This window comes from Mobula birostris, chromosome 6, assembly GCF_030028105.1.
Source record: "Mobula birostris isolate sMobBir1 chromosome 6, sMobBir1.hap1, whole genome shotgun sequence".
NCBI classification, from domain to species: domain Eukaryota; kingdom Metazoa; phylum Chordata; class Chondrichthyes; order Myliobatiformes; family Myliobatidae; genus Mobula; species Mobula birostris.
The window spans coordinates 8,220,111-8,239,635 of NC_092375.1; the positions used below are offsets into that span (position 1 = coordinate 8,220,111).

A 19,525-nucleotide genomic window follows, 5' to 3' on the forward strand; every position below is an offset into this window, starting at 1 on the left:
AGGTGAGGCACATCCACCTGACTCATGTCCATCACATTGACACACACCCATCCCATTTACTCCTGTGCTTTAAGCTCTCTGATTTACACCCATATTTACCTACAATCATAGCAAGTCTACAATGCATACTGAGGCCATTCAGACGATCTTATCTGTATGATTGAATAGTTATCGACCATCCTATTCCCAAGTTTCAGTACAAGGTTCATAGTTCTGCAGCATGTCATGATTTCATTCATTTCGAGAGGACTAGAATATAAAAGCAAGGATGCATTATTGAGGGTTTATAAAGCACTGGTGAGGGCTCACTTGGAAAACTGTGAGTAGTTTTGGGCCCGTTATCTAAGAAAGGATGTGCTGACATTGGACAGAGTTCAGTGGAGGTTCACAAAAATGATTCCAGGATTGAAAGACTTGTCATATTAAGAGCGTTTGATGGTTCTGAGTCTGTACTCACAGGAATTCAGAAGAATGATGGGTGACCTCATTGAAACCTATTGAACATTGAAAGGCCTCCACTGAGTGGATGTGGAGAGGATGTTTCCAATGGTGGGAGAGTCTAAGACTAGAGTAGAGCCTCAGGATAAGCCTTAGAATAGGGGAGTGTCTTTTTTGAACAGAGATGAGAAATTTCTTCAGCCAGATAGTGGTGAATCTGGAGTTCATTGCCACTGGCAACTGTGGAGGCCAAGTCACTGGTATATTTAAGGTAGAGGTTGATAGATTCTTGATTAGTTAAGGCATGAAGGGATTTAGGAAGAAAGCAGGAGACTGGGGCTGAGAGGGAAAATGGGCCAATTGGCCTAATTCTGCTCCCATACCTTACGGCCTTAAAGTCTTTAAGTAACCATTCTAACATTGCTTTAATGTGACAGAAATTTTTGCCTTGAGTGGCAGGGTGGAAATAAGTCTCTACCAAAGGAGGTGTAAGGCTCTCCTTCCCTCCACTAGCTTGCAGGTCACCCTTGGGCAAGGTGTAACCGATCGGGGTCACATGAAACCATGGGAGCAGGTGGTGGATAGTCGTATGAGCAGCTGGTGCATATCACAAGTCCTAGTTATGCGACAACTGATGCCAGGCAGACAGTCACTGTACAGTATTGATAATGGCTGGGGTCACCTGTCTTGTAAAGACACTGCCCAGAAGTAGGCAATGGAAAACCGCTCCTGTGGAAAAAATTGTCAAGAGCAATCATGGTCCTGGAAAGACCATGATCGATCATGTCGTACGACACAGAATATAACGAATAAATGTGTTTTTGTTTCCGCCACTCTTTCAGTCAGTGCGTTCCAGACCCAAGTCACTCTAAAAGTGCAATAATTGCTTTGGTTTTTTGCTTGGCTGTTTAATGTGTTCTGGTTAACAATGGATGGCGCAATCCGGATCATATTATGATCGAGGAACGTGTTTGTAGACCGAATATTGAACTTTTTACTGTTGGACTTCGGCCACAATCCACCGAGATACAACACTGGGCGTGCTGGAAGGTCGTTCCTGCCTGTGGCCATTGAATTTGCAGCTCCTCCTGTGGAGGGTCAGACACCCCGAACCAATAGACTGGTCCTGGACTTATTTTCCATCTGGCATAGTTTGCATTTTGTTGTTTGATTGTTTGTGGTTTTTGTTTTGCTATATTTAAGCTCTATTCTTGGTTGGTGCGGCTGTAACGAAACCCAATTTCCCTCGGGATCAATAAAGTATATCTGTCTATCTATCTATTTGTTGTTTCTGTGTTGTTCTGTTGAGCACGGTGGCCATGCACATGTTGTGATGCTCGCACATCCAGCCCCCAGCACACCCATGTTGGTTGTTAACACAAACAATGCATTTCACTAGGTTTCGATTTACCTGTGATGAATAAATGAATTTGAATCTAAGTCTGTATAATTTTCCCTTTCAGATTTTTCCACCAGTTTCTGGAAATCTGTGCTCCCCTGGTTTCTGAATTGTCTCAGAGCACTAGTCAGCCGGTGGTGTCGTGGCATCCGCACCAGACTTTGAGGCCAGCGGTCCTGGGTTTGAACCTGGCCAGCTTCTTGCGTGCTTTCCATGCGTGCTGGGTTGGGTACTGAGCTAGCAACTCGGCCTGGTAAAAAACCGACAAAATGCTAAAGAAATGCAAGTTTGCTGCCCAATGTGCCACAAGACATGGAGAGGAACAACAACAACTAACAGAAGTCGACTGTTTCTCTCCTACTCTGACTGGGCACTCAACCATTCAGTCTGCTCTGTTCCAAGGAAGACAGTTCTAACTTGTCAACACTTTCATAGTTGGAGACTTCCAAACCATTGTGAATCTTCACTGCTCCCTCTCAGTCTCCAAATTGCAATTATTTCTTCCCTGTGACGTGGTATAGAGTCATTGAGCCATACAGCCTGGAAACCGGCCCTTCAGCCCATCTCGTCCATGCCAGTCAAGATGCTTATGCAAGCTATGTCTTTTAAACACTCTAGTTCAGAGTTTCCCAACCTTTTTTTTTATGCCATGGACCCCTACTATAAACCAAGAGGTCTGAGGACCCCAGGTTGGGAATCACAGTTCTAGTTGTACTCACCTCTACCCATTTCCTCTGGCAGCTTGTTCCCTGTGCTCACCACCCTCTGTGTGAAGAAGTTACCCCTTAGATACCCTTTTAATTCTTTCTCCCCTCACCTTAAAACTACATTCTCATTTTTAGACTCCTCTCTCTCTCTCTCTCTCTCTCTCTCTCTATATATATATATATATATATATATAGGCATTCGTTAGTCTCATGAGACCATGGAAGCTTTCCAGGGCGCAGGCCTGGGCAAGGTTGTATGGAAGACCAGCAGTAGCCCATGCTGCAAGTCTCCCCTCTCCACAACACCAATGTTGTCCAAGGGAAGGGCATTAGGACCCATACAGCTTGGCACCAGTGTCCTCGCAGAGCAATGTGTGGTTAAGCGCCTTGCTCAAGGACACAACACGCTGCCTCAGCCAAGGCTCGAACTAGCGACCTTCAGATCACTAGACGAATGACTTAACCACTTGGCCACGTGCCAACACAGACTCCTCTACCCTGAGAAAAAAGACCATGATAATCCACCTTATCTATGCTCTTTATGATTTTATTATCGCCCCAAGTAAAAAAAGCTGCACCCTATGCAGCATTACTCCCTACCCCTGTATTCAGTGTCCTGAATACTGAAGGCCAATATCCCAGATGGATTCCTAACCACATTATCTACTTGTGATACCACATTCAAGATCTATGAATCTGCAGTCCAAGGTCTCTCTGGGAGCTTTGGTGGGAGAGTGGGTGACGGAAGGGGTGGCAAATGAACTGCTGTTGTTGATGTTGTTGCTAGTATTGTTATGTGAAACATGGTGTGTACGCTGTGTCAGTGACAGACTGTGTGGCAACACTTGCGGGCTGCCCCCATCACATTCTTGCGTTTACTGGTTCAAAGTGCAAACAACTCATTTAATTATATGTTTTGATATACATGTGATAAATAAATCTGAATCCGAATCTCTGTTCCTCAATGCTAAGACTCTACCATTCAGGGAATATGTCCTTGCCTCAAAAATGCATCACCTCACAATTATCTGGATTAAACTGCATTTGCCATTTTTCAGCCCAGTTCACCAACATATTATTATCCCTGTGCAACCCAAGTCTACCTTCCACACTATGAACAACAGTCTTCTTGTCATCAGTGAACTTACTCCCACATCCTCATCCACATCAAAGACACTCATGGCCCTATGGCCCTGGCACTATTTCTTGTGTCATAGGTATCCAGTCACAAAAGCAACCCTCTATCTGTCTCCTATGCCAAGCCAATTTTGGATCTAGTTTGTGGGTTCCAATGATTCCATGGGGCCTAAGCTTTTGAATCAGATTCCCATAGAAGACCTTATTAATGAATTTACTAAAACCTACACTCAGTGACATTTTATTAGGTACACCTGTACCCCTGCTCGTTAATGCAAATATCTAATTAGCAAATCATGTGGCAGCAACTGAATGCATAAAACCATGCAGATATGCTCAAGAGGTAAAGTTATTGTTCTGACAAAACAGCAGAATAAGGGAGAAATGTGATCTAAGTGACTTTGACTGTGGAATGATTGTTGGTGCCAGATGGGGTAGTTTGAGTATCTCAGAAGCTGCTGATCTCCTGGGATTTTCATGCACAACAGTCTCTAGAATTTACAGAGAATGGTGCAAAAATTTAAAAAAAAAATCCAATGAGTGGCAATTATGTAGCCAAAAGCTCCTTGTTTTTGAGAGAGATCAGAGGTCAAGCTGATAGGAAGGCGACTGTAACTCAAATAACTACCCGTTACAACAGTACTGTGCAGGAGAGCATCTCTGAATGCACAACACTTCAAACCTTGAAGCGGATGCGCTACAGCAGCAGAAGACGACGAACGTACACCCCGTGGCCAGATTATTAGGCGCAGGAGGCCACTGTGTGTATGTAGATCACATCTACTACCCTGCCTATATCAATACAAATTGTTATCTCTTCATAGAATTCAGTCGCATTTGTCTGACAGGATTTGCCTTTGGCAAAGACTGAAAGTGGCAACACAGGTAGATACCATGGTTAGGAAGCAATAATCATGTGAAGACGCAGTCGATCTTATGGCTGTTCCCAGTTGGTCACACCTGAAGAAGTGAGTATTATCCACTCATCAACAGAGGCACAAGGAGATATTGTCATCAGATAAAATTTATTTGGTAATAATAATAAAAAATACATTAGTTAGAGAAAGAATGTTGGAACAAGAAAAAAATGATCAAACCATTAGCAAAAGGATGAAAAGGGGAAACAGAGAAGGATGAGATCATTCACAATGAAAACTCAATGGATTAACCCTCACCTGCTTGGCAAATAGGAAGGAGGCACACAACGACTGTATTTCATTAGGAGTTTGAGGAGATTTGGTTTGTCACCACAGACTCTTGCAAATTTCTACAGGTGTATTGTGGAGAGCATTCTAACTGGTTGCATCACCATCTGGTATGGGAGGGAGGGGGGGGGTCACTGCAAAGGATCGGAAAGGGCTGCAGGAAGTTGTGAACTCAGCCAGCTCCATCACACACACTTCCCTACCCAGCAACTTCAAAAATCGATGCCTCAGAAAGACAGCATCCATCTTTACGGATTCTCATTATCCTGTACTCATTGCTACATCAGGAAGGCGGTACAGGAGCCCGAAGATGCACACTCAGGAATTTCTCCCCGCCATCAGATTTCTGAATGGACAATGGACCAGGCTATGAACAGTACCTCACTACTTACGCTCTCTATTTGGACTATTTACTTAGTTTAATTTTTATTTCTTATTGTAATTTATATTTTTGTTTTTATGTATTGCACTGTACTGCTGCCACCAAACCACACATTTCACAACAGATGTCAGTGATCTTAAACCTTGTTCTGATTGCGATTCTGGTTGTGGCTGTGAAAACCCGACAGTGTCGAAATGTGTGAAACTCTAAAGATCTGTGTTAGAACATGAACAGATACAGTAGGCCATTTAGCCCTCAGTTCACATGATATCAAGAAATGATTGAGATTGTTGGGAAAAACAAAGGCTACAGGACTCGGACATAGAACAGGACAGCACAGGAAGAGGCCCTTCAACCCACAATGTTGTTCAAAGTAAATTTATTATTAAAGTACGCATATGCCACCCTGAGATTCATTTTCTTGCGGGTATTCAAAGTAAAATAGAGATATACAATAGAATCAATGAAAAACTATACACAAAATCTAACAAACAATACAAAGAAGACAAACTGCGCAAATACAAAAAAAGATAATAAAATAAATAAGTAAATAAATAATAAACAAATAAACAAATAAGTAATGGCTAGATAGACAAATAAATAAATACTACTAAGAACAGGAGTTGCAGAGTCTTTGAAAGTGAGTCTGTAGGTTGTGGAATCAGTTCAGAGTTGAGTGAAGTTATCCATGCCAGTTCAGGAGCCTGATGGTTGAGGGGTAATAGTTGTTCCTTAACCTGGTGGCGTGGGACCTAAGGCTCCTGTACTTCCTAATAGCAGCAGTGAGAAGAGAGCATGGTCTGGATGGTGGGGCTCCTTGATCATGGATGCTGCTTTCTCGTGGCAGCACTTCACAGTGATGTGCTGACTGATGGGAAGGGCTTTGCCTGTGATGGACTGGGCTGTATCCACCACTTTCTGTAAACTTTTCCATTCCTGGGCATTGCTGAACTAATTGAAGCAGTAATTAAATGCATAATTAGCAAACCCCTTCTGGCAACACGATGTCTCCAAAGTGACAATAAGATGGACTCTTGGCCTCACAATGTTCCTCAATATAATCTTGCAACTATTGTCTGTGTACACTGCATTTCTTCTGCAGCTGTTATTGTTTTACCTTGTACCACCCCAATGCACAGTGTAATGAACTGATTTGTATATACAACATTAGAAATATAATAGGTGGTAATTAGGAGGCAGTTGAATATACAGGGAACACAACGTTATGGGCTGAAGGGCCTGTTCATGTACTATACTGCTCTGTGTTCTATATTCTAATGTTGGGAAATAAGCATCTCCATCAAGAGAGATCATTGCTGAATTCTCACCATCAGTATCCCTGGGGTCTCCCCCAATTCTCTCTTTTGCCATTCCCCATTCTAGCTTCCCTCTTACTCCTTCTCTTCCCCTTCCCTCCCTCTCGTGCCCCTCCTCCCATGGTCCACTCTCCTCTTGCATCAGATTCCTTCTTCAGCCCTTCACCTCTTCCACCCATCAACTCCCAGCTTCCTACTGCACCCCTCCACTCCCCCACCCCAACCCACCCACCTTCCCTCTCATCTGGTCTCATCTATCATCTGCCAGCTTGCACTTCTTCCCCCTCCCGCCATCTTTTTCTGGCTCCTTCCCCCTTCTTTTCCAGACCTTGACAGTGTCGGCTGTAAGATCCGACCACTGTCTGTAAGGAGTTTTCACTGTTACTCCATGGGTTTCTTCCGGATGTTCCAGTTCCCTTCCACATTTACATTCCTATGGGTTAAGGTTAGGGATTTGTTGGCGTGCTAGGCTGGCACCACTTGTAGGTTTGTAAATTGGTTGTTAACACAAAAATGACGCATTTCACTGTGTGTTCTGATATTTCAATGTGAATGTGACAAATAACGCTAATCTTCATCTTTATATTTAAAATGAAAAACCTGAGATTCCTTTCCATGCTGCCTGACCTGCAGAGTTCCTCTAGCATTTTACATGTGTAGGTCTCCTAGTGGGAGTGGGACTGATTGGGGGAACACAACAGACTACCCTCCCTGTATGCACGGCCCTTCAAGAACTCTAGGTCATTGCCTTCTGGAGATTGAGGGGTAGGAGGGAAAAGTTTGGAAAACAAACCAATGCAAATCTCCCACAGCTGCCACTGTCTGGTCTCTCGCTGTGTAGTCTGATCTAGCAGCAGTCCTCTTCCTTCAGGCGAGCGGTAGGACTTTCCTTTTACAGATACACATGGCATTCAATGAGCCTGGAGCTGAACCTGGAAAGAAAAACACAGTTCATTAATATTGAGGACTCCTGCAATGCACCTTGCCAGATACAAGCCCAATGCTGTGTCTGATGTAAATTTTGTAATTTGGTTTTTCACTGACACATGTACTGAGGTACAGTGAAAATCTTTGTTTTGTATGCCATCCATACAGAGCATTTCATCGCATCAGCATATCAAGGTCACACAAAGGAAAGTAATAAGATTGTTGTATAAAGTATTTCAGTTACAGGGAAAATGCAGAGCAGGCAGGCAATAAGGAGGTAGGTTCTTGGAGCGAAGGAGGGTGATAGTGACTTGATAGAGGTACCTGGGAATAACCGAGGATCCTAAGTACTCACGTTGGATTGACTGCTCTCTTGTTTTTCAAGATCCAACCTAACGGCATGAATATCAATTTCTCCTTCCGGTTAAAACAAATTCCCCCATCCTCCCCTCTTCAGAATCAGACTCAGGTTTAATACCACCAGGATGTGTCGTGAAATTTGTTAACTTTGCGGCAGCAGCACAATGCAACACGTAATAAATATGGGAAAAAACTGAATTACAGTCAGTATAGATATGTATATTAAATAGTTAAGTTAAAGTAAGCAGTGCAAAAACAGAAATAAAAAAAAATAGTGAGGTAGTGTTCACAGGTTCAATGCCCATCCAGAAACCGGATGGCAGAGTGGAAGAAGCTGTTCCCGAATCACTCAGGCTTCTGTACCTACTTCCTCTATTTCCCACCGTGGCCTCTTACCTCTTCTCATGTCTATCACCACTCCCTGGGTTCCCTCCTCCTATGGTCCACTTTCCTCTCCAGCCCAAGACCTTTCCTACCCACCTGGCTTCATCTATCACTTTCTAGCCAGCCTCCTTCCCTTCTCCCTGGCTTTTTATTCTGGCGTCTTCCCCATTCCGTCCAGTCCTGAAGAAGTCTCTTAAATCAAAATATCGACTGTTTATTCACTTCCATAGAGGCTGCCTGACCTGCTGAGTTACACCATCATTTTGTCTGTGTTGCTATTGGTAAAGTGGGCTGCCAGTGCTTTCTACCCAGGGCTGTAACAGCTGATGTGAGAAGACAAACAAGAGAAAATCTGCAGATGCTGGAAATCCAGGAAACATGTACAAAATGCTTGGGGAACTCAGCAGGCCAGGCAGCATCGACAGAAAAAAAGTACGGTCGATGTTTCAGGCTGAGACGCTAGGTCTCAGCCCAAAATGTCAGCTGTACTTTGTTCCATTGATGCTACCTGGTCTGCTGAGTTCCCCCAGCATTTTGTGTGTGTGTGTTTAATGTGAAAAGACAAAATTTTAAGGTGATTGGAGGAAAGTATAGGGAGTAAATCTGAGATAACTTTTTTTACACAGAGTGGTGGGGTGCATGGAACACACTGCCAGAAGTGTTGGTAGAGGCAGATACATTAGGGGCATTTGAAAGACTCTTAGATAGGCAGATGGATGATAGAAAAATAGACAGCTATGAGGGAGGGCAGAGTCAGATTGATCTTGGAGTAGGTTAAAACATCAACACAACATCATGAGCCGAAAGGCCTGAACTGTTCTATGTTCTATATTCTGTTATGAGGTCGAGAGACCATCCAGAGGTTTGTTTAATAGCCTTATAACAGCGGGATAGAAGCTGCCTGTGAGCCATTGGTATGTGCCTTCAAGCTCTTTTACCCTCTGCCTGATGGAAGGTGTGAGAAAAGAAAATGTCCAGGGTGTATGTTACACAGAGATGTCAGTGTACCATACACAGACACAGAGACAGACTGTGGGGCAATTTCCAACTGGACCAATCCGGTAATCAGGCACCTGGCCAGTGAAGGCCAGTTACCATGGTAACACTGCAAAAGCCTGCTTGGCACCGGAGTAAGGTGAAAAGAAAATTGGATTTTTTTTAAAAGAAGCTATGTCTCAAGGCTCTTGTTAACTGGGTGATTTATTACATTCTGCACTACCTTACTGTGAGGACGAATGCAGGAAGGAGACAGAGGGCTCACCCACTGCAAAACAAAAGACAAACCTAAATTCAGCATTTTATGGAAATGGTAAAAGAAATTGATTTTCATTCAGCTGGGCTGTTGCAGCTGGCGTGTCAGCACTGTGATTTATTTGGTAGACACTAATAATCCTCAGGTGACAGTCTGCATCTCTACTGTGTCTGCAATTATTTAACAGCCATGGACACAGGTACTAAGAAGCCTCCATCAACACCACACAATGAAACTGAACCACTGATCTCTTGAATTAGTGGGTGGGCATTGGTATTGGTTTGTTATTGTTACATGTAGTGAGATACAGTGAAATGCTTGTTTTGCATACAGATCCTATTGTTGCATACCATATTGAGGTAAGACAAGTTAAGACAGTAACTATGCAGAGTAAAGTGTAACAGCCAAAGAGAAAGTGCAAGATCATAACAAGGTAGAAAGGATGTGCTGGCGTTGGACAGGGTCCCGAGGACATTTACGAGAATGATACTAGGAGTGAAAGGGTTAATGTATGAGGAGTGTTTGATGGCTCTGGGCCTCTACTTGCTGAAGTCTAGAAGAATGAGTGAAGATCTCAATCTCATTGAAACCTACCAAAATACTGAAAGACCAAGAAAGAGTGGACGTGGAGAAGATGGTTCCAATATAGGGATCTTGGACCAGAGGGCGCAGCCTCAGAATACAACACAAACAGAGATGAAAAGGGATTTCCTCTAGAGGGTGGTGAATCTGTGGAATTTATTGCCACAGACACCCATGTCTTTGGGTATATGTAAAGCGGAGGTTGGTAGGTTCTTGATTAGTATGGGCATCAAAGGCTCAGTCCACACTGTCCCATCAGTCACTACCAGGTCAGATACAGAGTGAAGCTCCCTCTGCACTGTCCCATGACACTCTCTCGGGGCAGGGACTGTTAGATACCGAGTGAAGTTCCCTCTGCATTTTCCCATGGAAGTAGCTATACTGATCTTTCACACCACCTCTGTTTAGAAGTTAGAGTCAGCACCTCATACAGAGCAGCACTCCCACAGTACTTCACTGGAATTGCCAACAGAGATCATGTACTTAAACCTCTGGCTTGGGATTCAAACCCATAAACAATTACAGCAGAGTCAAGAGTAACAGCGTTATTAATGATACCATATTTAGGCAGAACACAGAACAAAGAGGGCTGAGATCAAGAGCCACAAGGTAGTGTTGCAGCTCTATAAAACCCTGGTCAGACCACACGGAGTATTCTGTTCAGTTCTGGTTGCCTGATTATAGGAAGGATGTGGGAACCTTAAAGAGGGAGCAGAGGAGATTTACCAGAATACTGCATGAACTAGAAGGCTCGTCTTTTAAAGGCGGGTTGTGTGAGCCAGGGCTTTTTCGTTTGGAGCGATGGAGGGTGAGATGTAACTTGAAAGAGGTGTACAAGATGATGAGAGGTATAGACTTTTCCCAGAGTGGAAATGGCTAATACAATGGGGAATAATTTTAAGGTGATTGTAGGAATGCATAGGGGGGGATATCAGAGGTAAATTCTTTACCCAGAGAGTAGTGGTTGCAAGAAATACCCTGCCAAAGGTGGTGGTAGGGGCAGATACATTAGAGGCATTTAAGAAACTCTTCGATAGGCACACGGATGATAGAATACATAGAACATAGAATAGTACAGCACAGTACAGGCCCTTCCGCCCACAATGTTGTGCCGACCCTCAAACCCTGGCTCCCGTATAATCCCCCACCTTAAATTCCTCCATATACATGTCTAGTAGTCTCTTAAACTTCACTAGTGTATCTGCCTCCACCACTGACTCAGGCAGTGCATTCCACGCACCAACCACTCTCTGAGTAAAAAACCTTCCTCTAATATCCCCCTTGAACTTCCCACCCCTTACCTTAAAGCCATGTCCTCTTGTATTGAGCAGTGGTGCCCTGGGGAAGGGGCGCTGGCTATCCACTCTATCTATTCCTCTTATTATCTTGTACACCTCTATCATGTCTCCTCTCATCCTCCTTCTCTCCAAAGAGTAAAGCCCTAGCTCCCTTTATCTCTGGAGAGATGTGTAGGAGGGAAGGGTAGATTGATCTTAGAGTAAGTTAATCAATTTATTTCATTTAGAGATACAGTGGAGAACAGGCCCTTCGGCCCATCAAGCTGTGCCACCCAGCAACCCTAGCCTAATCACAGGACAATTAGAATGACCAATTAACTTATGAACCAGTACACCTTTGAACAGTGGGAGGCAACCAGAGCATCTGGAGGAAGCTCATGCGGTCAAGGGAGAACGTACAAACTCCTTACAAATGGCCCTGGAATTGAACTCCGAACTCCAACACCCTGAGCTGTAATAGCATTGCACAAAACGCTACACTAGCCTGGTGCCACAAAGGTTAAAAGGTCAGCACAGCATACTGTTCTATGTTTTTAATTCCAGCTGTGATGACTCATTGGTTAAAAAACCTATGGACACTCTTCGACTCCAGGTCAGCACCTGTGCGAAGCTGGGAATGAACACAAAAGGAACCGGGGCCCAGATCTTGTACTTTCACAATATAAACTTTGTCGAGGTGCCACACAACTCTGATCGGTCAGTGAGAAAACTGTGCAAACTTTCACCCAATTAAAAAAATGCCTCAATAATGCGAGCGAGTGCACTTTTAAACAAAACAGTCCCTGTTAACATTCCATTCGAGCTTGGTAACTGAACTTATCAACTCAAAGCACAAAAACATTCCCCTGAAGTGGAATTGGAATTGGTTTATTATTGTCACAGGTACAGTGAAAAGCTTGTCTTGCATGCTGTTCACACAGATCAGAATTAGAACCAGGTTTAAAATCATTGGCATATGTTGAAAAATTTGTTGTTTTACGGCAGTAGCACATTCCAATATATAATAAAAAACTATGCATTTTAATAAGAAATATGCATATAAAGTAAAATTAATTAAGTATTGCAAAAAGAAAGCAAAATATATATGGGTTCATTGTCCATTCAGCAATCTGATGGCAGAGGGGAAGAATCTGTTCCTAAAGTGTTAAGAACGTGTTTTTAGGCTCCTGTACCTCCTCCTCGATGGAGCAATGGAAAGAGGACATGTCTTGGGTGATGGGAATCAAATCATAACACAGGGCATTGAGGCAGACAAGCTAAAACAATAACAAAATGGAGAATAAAGTGCAACATTTATAGGGAAAGTGCACTGCAGGTAGACAATAAGATGCAGGATCACAATGGTAGATTGTGAGGGCAAGAGGCCATCTTATCATTCATGGGAAGCATTCAATAACCTTATAGCAGTGGGATATAAGCTGTCCTTGAGCCTGGTGTTACGTGCTTTCAGGCTTTTGTACCTCCCGTCCTATGGGAGAGGGGAGAAGTGAGAATGTCCAGAGTGGCGGGGGTCTTTGATTATGCGGGTTGCTTTACTGCTTTACAAGAAGCATAAACAGAGTTCATCGAGGGGAGGCTGGCTTCTGTGATGTGATGAGCTCTGTCCACAACTCTCTGCAGCTTCTTGTGGTCATGTGCAGAGACTTTGCCATACCAGGCCATTAGGCACTCAGACAGAATGCTTTCCGTGGTGTATTGATAAAAATTGGTGAGTGTGATGGAGGCATGCCGAATTTCTTTAGCCTCCTGAGGAAGTACAGGTGCTGGAGAGCTTCACTGGCTGTGGCATTGACATTATTGAACCAGGACAGGCTCTTGGTAATGTTCACCCTTGAGAACCTGAAGCTCTCAATCCTCTCAGCTCAGCAGTGTTGATGCAGATAGGAGCGTGTATACTGCTTAAGGACAGAAACCATTGATTACCCTTTCCATTGCTGACATTGTGGGCAAGATTATTGCCGTGCTCTCTTTCTACTTCCCCATAAGTTACCTGGAAGGTCCAAATTCCTGCAGCACCCCTGCCCTTCCATTCTGCTCTCCCCCACTCTCCTTTCTCTTGATCTACATCCCCTCTTTCATCAATTCCTTTGTCTTCCATTCCCTCCTTTTCATTGCTATCAGCCTCTTTTCTCCCATCTGTTGATTAGTACTATGATGGTAAATGTGTTACCATTTCTTCTGACCACCTTAGGTGGTGGAACATTCCTCCACATCTTTCTATTGCACTCTTCATCTTCCTTGCCTCATTTCCTTTCTTCCATCCCTTTCTCCCTCCCCCTTTCTCACCAGCGATCAGATACAGATATAAACACAATATCTTTGGTGAAACCTCCTTAAATGGTTGACTCTAACCCTTTGATATTGTTATCTCTGATATTTCCCTCACTCTATAAGGGACATGAATAAGGCATGTAAAGCCTCCTTGCCTTAGGAGTTCAAAAGGCTCATTTAGACACTTTGTAAAAGATGTCAGTAAGCCAACTTCAACTACCTTCTCTGGCAATGCATTCAGGGACTCACCCCTCTCTGGGTGAAAAAGGTTAAGATACCTCTGGACCAATGCCCATCTCTTTCCCCAACTCTGCCCTCTTGATCTGCTCAGCATTTACACTTCCCTCCCACTGGACCCATTTCTCACCCCTTCCCTTTATTCCATGGTCCACCTCCTCCTCCAATCAAATTCCAACTTCTTCAGCCCATTGTCACTTTCACCTATCACAGCCTCCCCATTCATCTGCCTATCACCCTTCATTCACCTGGATTTACCTATCACTTGTAAACACAAAATAATCTGCAGATGCTGTAAAAGATCAAAGCAACACTCTCAGTACACTGGATGAACTCAGCAGGTTGGGCAGCATCAGTCAGAAACGATGAGTCGACGTTTCGGGCCGGAACCCTTCGTCAGGACTGAAGAATGAAAGATGGGGAAGGATTTGAAGAATGCTTGTAGCGTCAGTTGATAGACCAGTGATATGAAAGACAGATTAATTTTAAACCTGCTGACAAAGGTGGTGCCGTAGTAGTCTGGCGGACGGACCTCTACCTTACTGAGGCAAAACGTCAGCTCTCTGACACCTCTTCTTCCTTACCACTGGAACAGGACCCCACCAAAAAAACATCAAACCATTGTCTCAATCATCAAACTCATTCTTCAGTCCTGATGAAGGGTTCTGGCCCGAAACGTCGACTCATAGTTTCTGACTGATGCTGCCCGACCTGCTGAATTCACGCAGTGTACCGAAAGTGTTGCTTTTACCTATGACTTGCCAACTCCTGCTCTACCCCTTCCCTCCCACTTTTTTATACTCCCTATCTTCTATCTTTCTTTCCAATCCTGATGAAAAGCCTCAACCTGAAATATTGACTGTCCATTTCCTTCCATAGATGTTCCCTGATCTGACATTATTCGGTACAGGAGGTATAATTGAGCCCAATTTCAGATCAGGCATAATTTTATTGAATAGTGAAGCAAGTTTGAGGAATTGTTTGGCTGAGCCTGTATCCAGTCTCTGACAGAGCAGGGGTAAACATCAAACACCTGTACAAGGTGCCAGTGCGATAACATGACTGCCCTCTCCAGACAGGAGCCAAGTTTACACTCTGCAGCCACTCTACTAGTTATCTTCTGTACCTAATAAAGTGACCATTGAGTGTATGTTCATGGTCTTCTGCTGCTGTAGCCCATCCTCTTCAAGGATCAACGTGTTGTGCGTTCAGAGATGCTCTTCTGCATATCACTGTTGTAACGCATGGCTATTTGAGTTACTGTCACCTTCCTGTCAGGTTGTACCAGTCTGGCCATTCTCCTCTGACCTCTCTCATAAACAAGGCGTTTTCACCCACAGAACCGCTGGTCATTGGATTTTTTCCTGCTTTTTGCAACATTCTCTGTAAAGTCTAGAATCTGTTGTACATGAAAATCCCAGGAGATCAGCAGTTTCTGAGATATTCAAACTACCCTAGCTGGCACCAACAAGCATTCCATGGTCAAAGTCACTTAGATCACATTTCTTTGCCGTTTGATGTTTGGTCTAAACAACAATTGAACCTCTAGACCATGTTTGCCTGCTTTTACGCATTAAGTTGCAGTTACATGATTGATTGGGTACTTGCATTAACGAACAGGTGTACAGGTGTACCTAATAAAGTGGCTACTGAGTGCATCATGTCCCTTTAAAACTAGAAACTGTGCAATCAAAGCACTGGCTGGCTATGGATCAAATATTAAAAAAAAACCCTGACGCAGCCCACACAAGCAGGAGAGACTGAGAGAGCTGCAGCGATAGCAAAATAGACAAAGAGCTGGTGGTGTGGTGTTTGTTGCTGGGGGTAATATCAGGGTAAAGGAAAATAGCTGTGAAAAATCATACCATTGGATCTTATGACGGAGGTGTATGTTAATGTCTTGTGCTCACTGCAGCAGAGACTTAGATGATAGCTCAGACAGTAACTAATGAATTTGTCTAGTCTGCCTGCAAGCAACGACTTGATAGAATTACTAATATCTCTCTCAGTCTGAATTCTGCACACGTGTTCCCTTCTTCTCTATAGTCCTCCCCCACTCCCCCCCCCCCAATATCCCTCTTGGTGAGAGGACTTAGATCTTTACTCTGCAATCCGAACACGGCTTTGCTCGAAATTCCAACAAAAGAAAATGTTATCAGCTTTTGAGTAATTCGATTTGTTCAATTTGTCTCTCTGGGCTGTGTAGGAGGAGGGACTGCGGAGATAGGGGGCAGGATATTTTCTCACACCCAATTTCTCTCAAGGCACCAAAATGAATTTTGTTTAAAAAAATCACATGACATACATATTTTAAAAATATGGAACAAACGACTGAGTTGGCAACCCATTAATCTTCTCTGCTCTTTGTTCTTGCTAAGAATTTCTTTTTTCTGAGAGCTTGTCTCATCTTTTAACGAGCGATGAGGTGGTTGTTACAGAGGCAAACTCGCTTTCCAATAAAGACAATAGCATAAGACAGTGGCAGGTATTCAGATTGTGAGATCTATTAACCATTTTCCTTCCTTTTCTCTGGCGATTTGCTCTGGGTCATGAGCCACCATGGAAGCCGAGACTGCAGTAAGATAGTATATATATACTGTACAGTATATACCTCCTATACCTAATAAACTGGCCATGGTCTTCTGCAGCTGTAGCCCATCCACTTCATAGTTTACATGTTTTGCATTCAGAAATATTCTGCTGCACACCACTGTTGTAATGTGTGGTTAGTTGAGTTACCTTCATCTTCCCGTCAGTTTGAACCAGTCTGGCCATTCTCCTTTGACCTCTTTCATTAACAAGGCATTTTTGCCTACAGAACTGCCGCTTGCTGGATTTTTTTTTCGTTTTTCTCACCATTCTCTGCAAACACTAGAGCTTGTTGTGCATGCAAATACCAGGAGATCAGCAGTTTCTGATATCCTCAAATCACCCTGTCTGGCACCAACAATATTTCCATGGTCAAAGTCACTTAGATAACATCTAATGTCTGATCTGAATAACAACTGAACCTCTTGACCATGTCTGCATGCTCTTATGCATTGTGTTGCTGCCATGTGATTGGCTGATTGGATATTTTCATTAACCAGCAGGTGTACAGGTGTACCTAATAAAGTGGCCACTGAGTGTATAATCTGAAACCATTCTCATTTGTTGTATACTCCCAGAGTGTTAGAACCCTTGGTCTTTCTCTGTAATCTCTTTACAAGGTTCACCCATCTCTCCCTGTAATCCACCTCATCACAAACTTCGCTCTTCTCTCTTTTGTTAATCTCTTCTCGAGAAATCTGAGATGGCTTTGGAAATCATGGTTGGGAAATGGGGAAGGGACAGGTGAGGGAGTGGGAAGCACCAGAGAGACATTCTGTAATGATCAATAAACCAATTGTTTGGAATCAAATGACTTTGACTGGTGTCTCAGGGCTGGGTGTGTCTGCACCTGTGTCACGCACCCCCCCTGCCCTTATATTCCTTCTCTGCCAGCTTCCCACACCCCTCCTGCAGCGCTCCACCCTTACCATTCCCAACATCCTTTGCTCCCACCAGATTTACAAACTCACTCTCTGCTCCATGTTATCATCAGTCACATATGTCAAGAAATTTGTTTTTTTTATGGCAGTAATGTGCAAAAGTCTTAGGCACCCTAGCTGTAATATATATATGCCTAAGACTTATGCATAGTACTATAGATGGTATATATTGATAATAAATTTACTTTGAATTTGAACTTTGGACAGTGAACCCCAGGACAGACCTCTGGGCCTCCATTCTCAGTTCTCCAGGCTTTGGTCACCAGGTTCCGACTTTCAGATTTCTAGTCGATCTTTGGGCTTCAATCTTTGGTTATCAACCCCTGGACTAGCTGATGACGACACCCTAAACTCCAGGTCTCAGCAACCAGGCTAGCTGACTCATCGACCCTCATGGTTTTTGGTTGCATCGTATCCAGTCCGGGTACCCAGTGAACTAAGACAGCTCGACATCCACAGATGTCCTTCATCACACATCCACGTCACTGTGGGATGGAGGCCTGACCTGCAGATGTCCTCCATCACATGTCCTTTATTATGACAAGATAGTAAGGGGGTCAGATAGGCGATTCTGTGGACGCAGTCCAGAGACCCGGATGGTAGTTTGCCTCCCTGGTGCCAGGGTCCGGGATATTTCTGATCGTGTTCAAGATATCCTGAAGTGGGAGGGTGAGGAGCCAGAGGTCGTGCTACGTATAGGTACCAATGACATAGGTAGGAAAAGGGAAGAGGTCCTGAAAGGAGAATATAGGGAGCTAGAAAGGGAGTTGAGAAAAAGGACTGCAAAGGTAATAATCTCGGGATTACTGCCTGTGCCACGCGACAGTGAGAGTAGGAATGCGATGAGGTGGAGAATAAATGCGTGGCTGAGGGATTGGAGCAGGAGGCAGGGATTCAAGTTTTTGGATCATTGGGACTTCTTTTGGCGCAGGCGTGACCTGTACAAAAAGGACGGGTTACACTTGAATCCTAGGGTGACCAATATCCTGGCAGGGAGATTAGCGAGGGCTACTGAGGTGACTTTAAACTAGAATGGTTGGAGGGTGGGAATCAAATTAAAGAGGCTAGGCGAGAGGAGGTTAGTTCTCAACAGGGGGATGGGAACCAGTGCAGAGAGTCAGAGGGGTGTAAAGTGAGGGTAGAAGCAAAAAGTAGTAAGGAGAAAAGTAAAAGTGGCAGGCCGACAAATCCAGGGCAAGCATCAAAAAGGGCCACTTTTCAACATAATTGTATAAGGGCTAAGAGAGTTGTAAAAGAGCGCCTGAAGGCTTTGTGTGTCAATGCAAGGAGCATTCGTAACAAGGTGGATGAATTGAAAGTGCAGATTGTTATTAATGATTATGATATAGTTGGGATCACAGAGACATGGCTCCAGGCTGACCAAGGATGGGAGCTCAACGTTCAGGGATATTCAATATTCAGGAGGGATAGACATGAAAGAAAAGGAGGTGGGGTGGCGTTGCTGGTTAAAGATGAGATTAACACAATGGAAAGGAAGGACATAAGCCTGGAAGATGTGGAATCGATATGGGTAGAGCTGCGTAACACTAAGGGGCAGAAAATGCTGGTGGGAGTTGTGTACAGGCCACCTAACAGTAGTAGTGAGGTCGGAGATGGTATTAAACAGGAAATTAGAAATGTGTGCAATAAAGGAACAGCAGTTATAATGGGTGACTTCAATCTACATGTAGATTGGGTGAACCAAATTGGTAAAGGTGCTGAGGAAGAGGATTTCTTGGAATGTATGCGGGATGGTTTTTTGAACCAACATGTCGAGGAACCAACTAGAGAGCAGGCTATTCTAGATTGGGTTTTGAGCAATGAGGAAGGGTTAATTAGCAATCTTGTCGTGAGAGGCCCCTTGGGTAAGAGTGACCATAATATGGTGGAATTCTTCATTAAGATGGAGAGTGACATAGTTAATTCAGAAACAAAGGTTCTGAACTTAAAGAGAGGTAACTTTGAAGGTATGAGACGTGAATTAGCTAAGATAGAAAGGCAAATGACACTTAAAGGATTGATGGTGGATATGCAATGGCAAGCATTTAAAGATTGCATGGATGAACTACAACAATTGTTCATCCCAGTTTGGCAAAAGAA

At 43.8% G+C, this 19,525-nt stretch overlaps 1 long non-coding RNA gene across 21 annotated transcripts in view; it reads right to left on the minus strand.

Annotated features, from left to right (window-relative positions):
* Window positions 1-19,525, minus strand: part of LOC140198802 (uncharacterized) — a 325,008-nt gene that overhangs the window by 24,685 nt on the left and 280,798 nt on the right. For all 21 annotated transcript variants that reach the window (XR_011886241.1, XR_011886248.1, XR_011886245.1 and 18 more), the window contains one exon: window positions 7,378-7,516. This is a non-coding gene — a long non-coding RNA (uncharacterized lncRNA). The remainder of the gene's footprint in view (window positions 1-7,377; window positions 7,517-19,525) is intronic.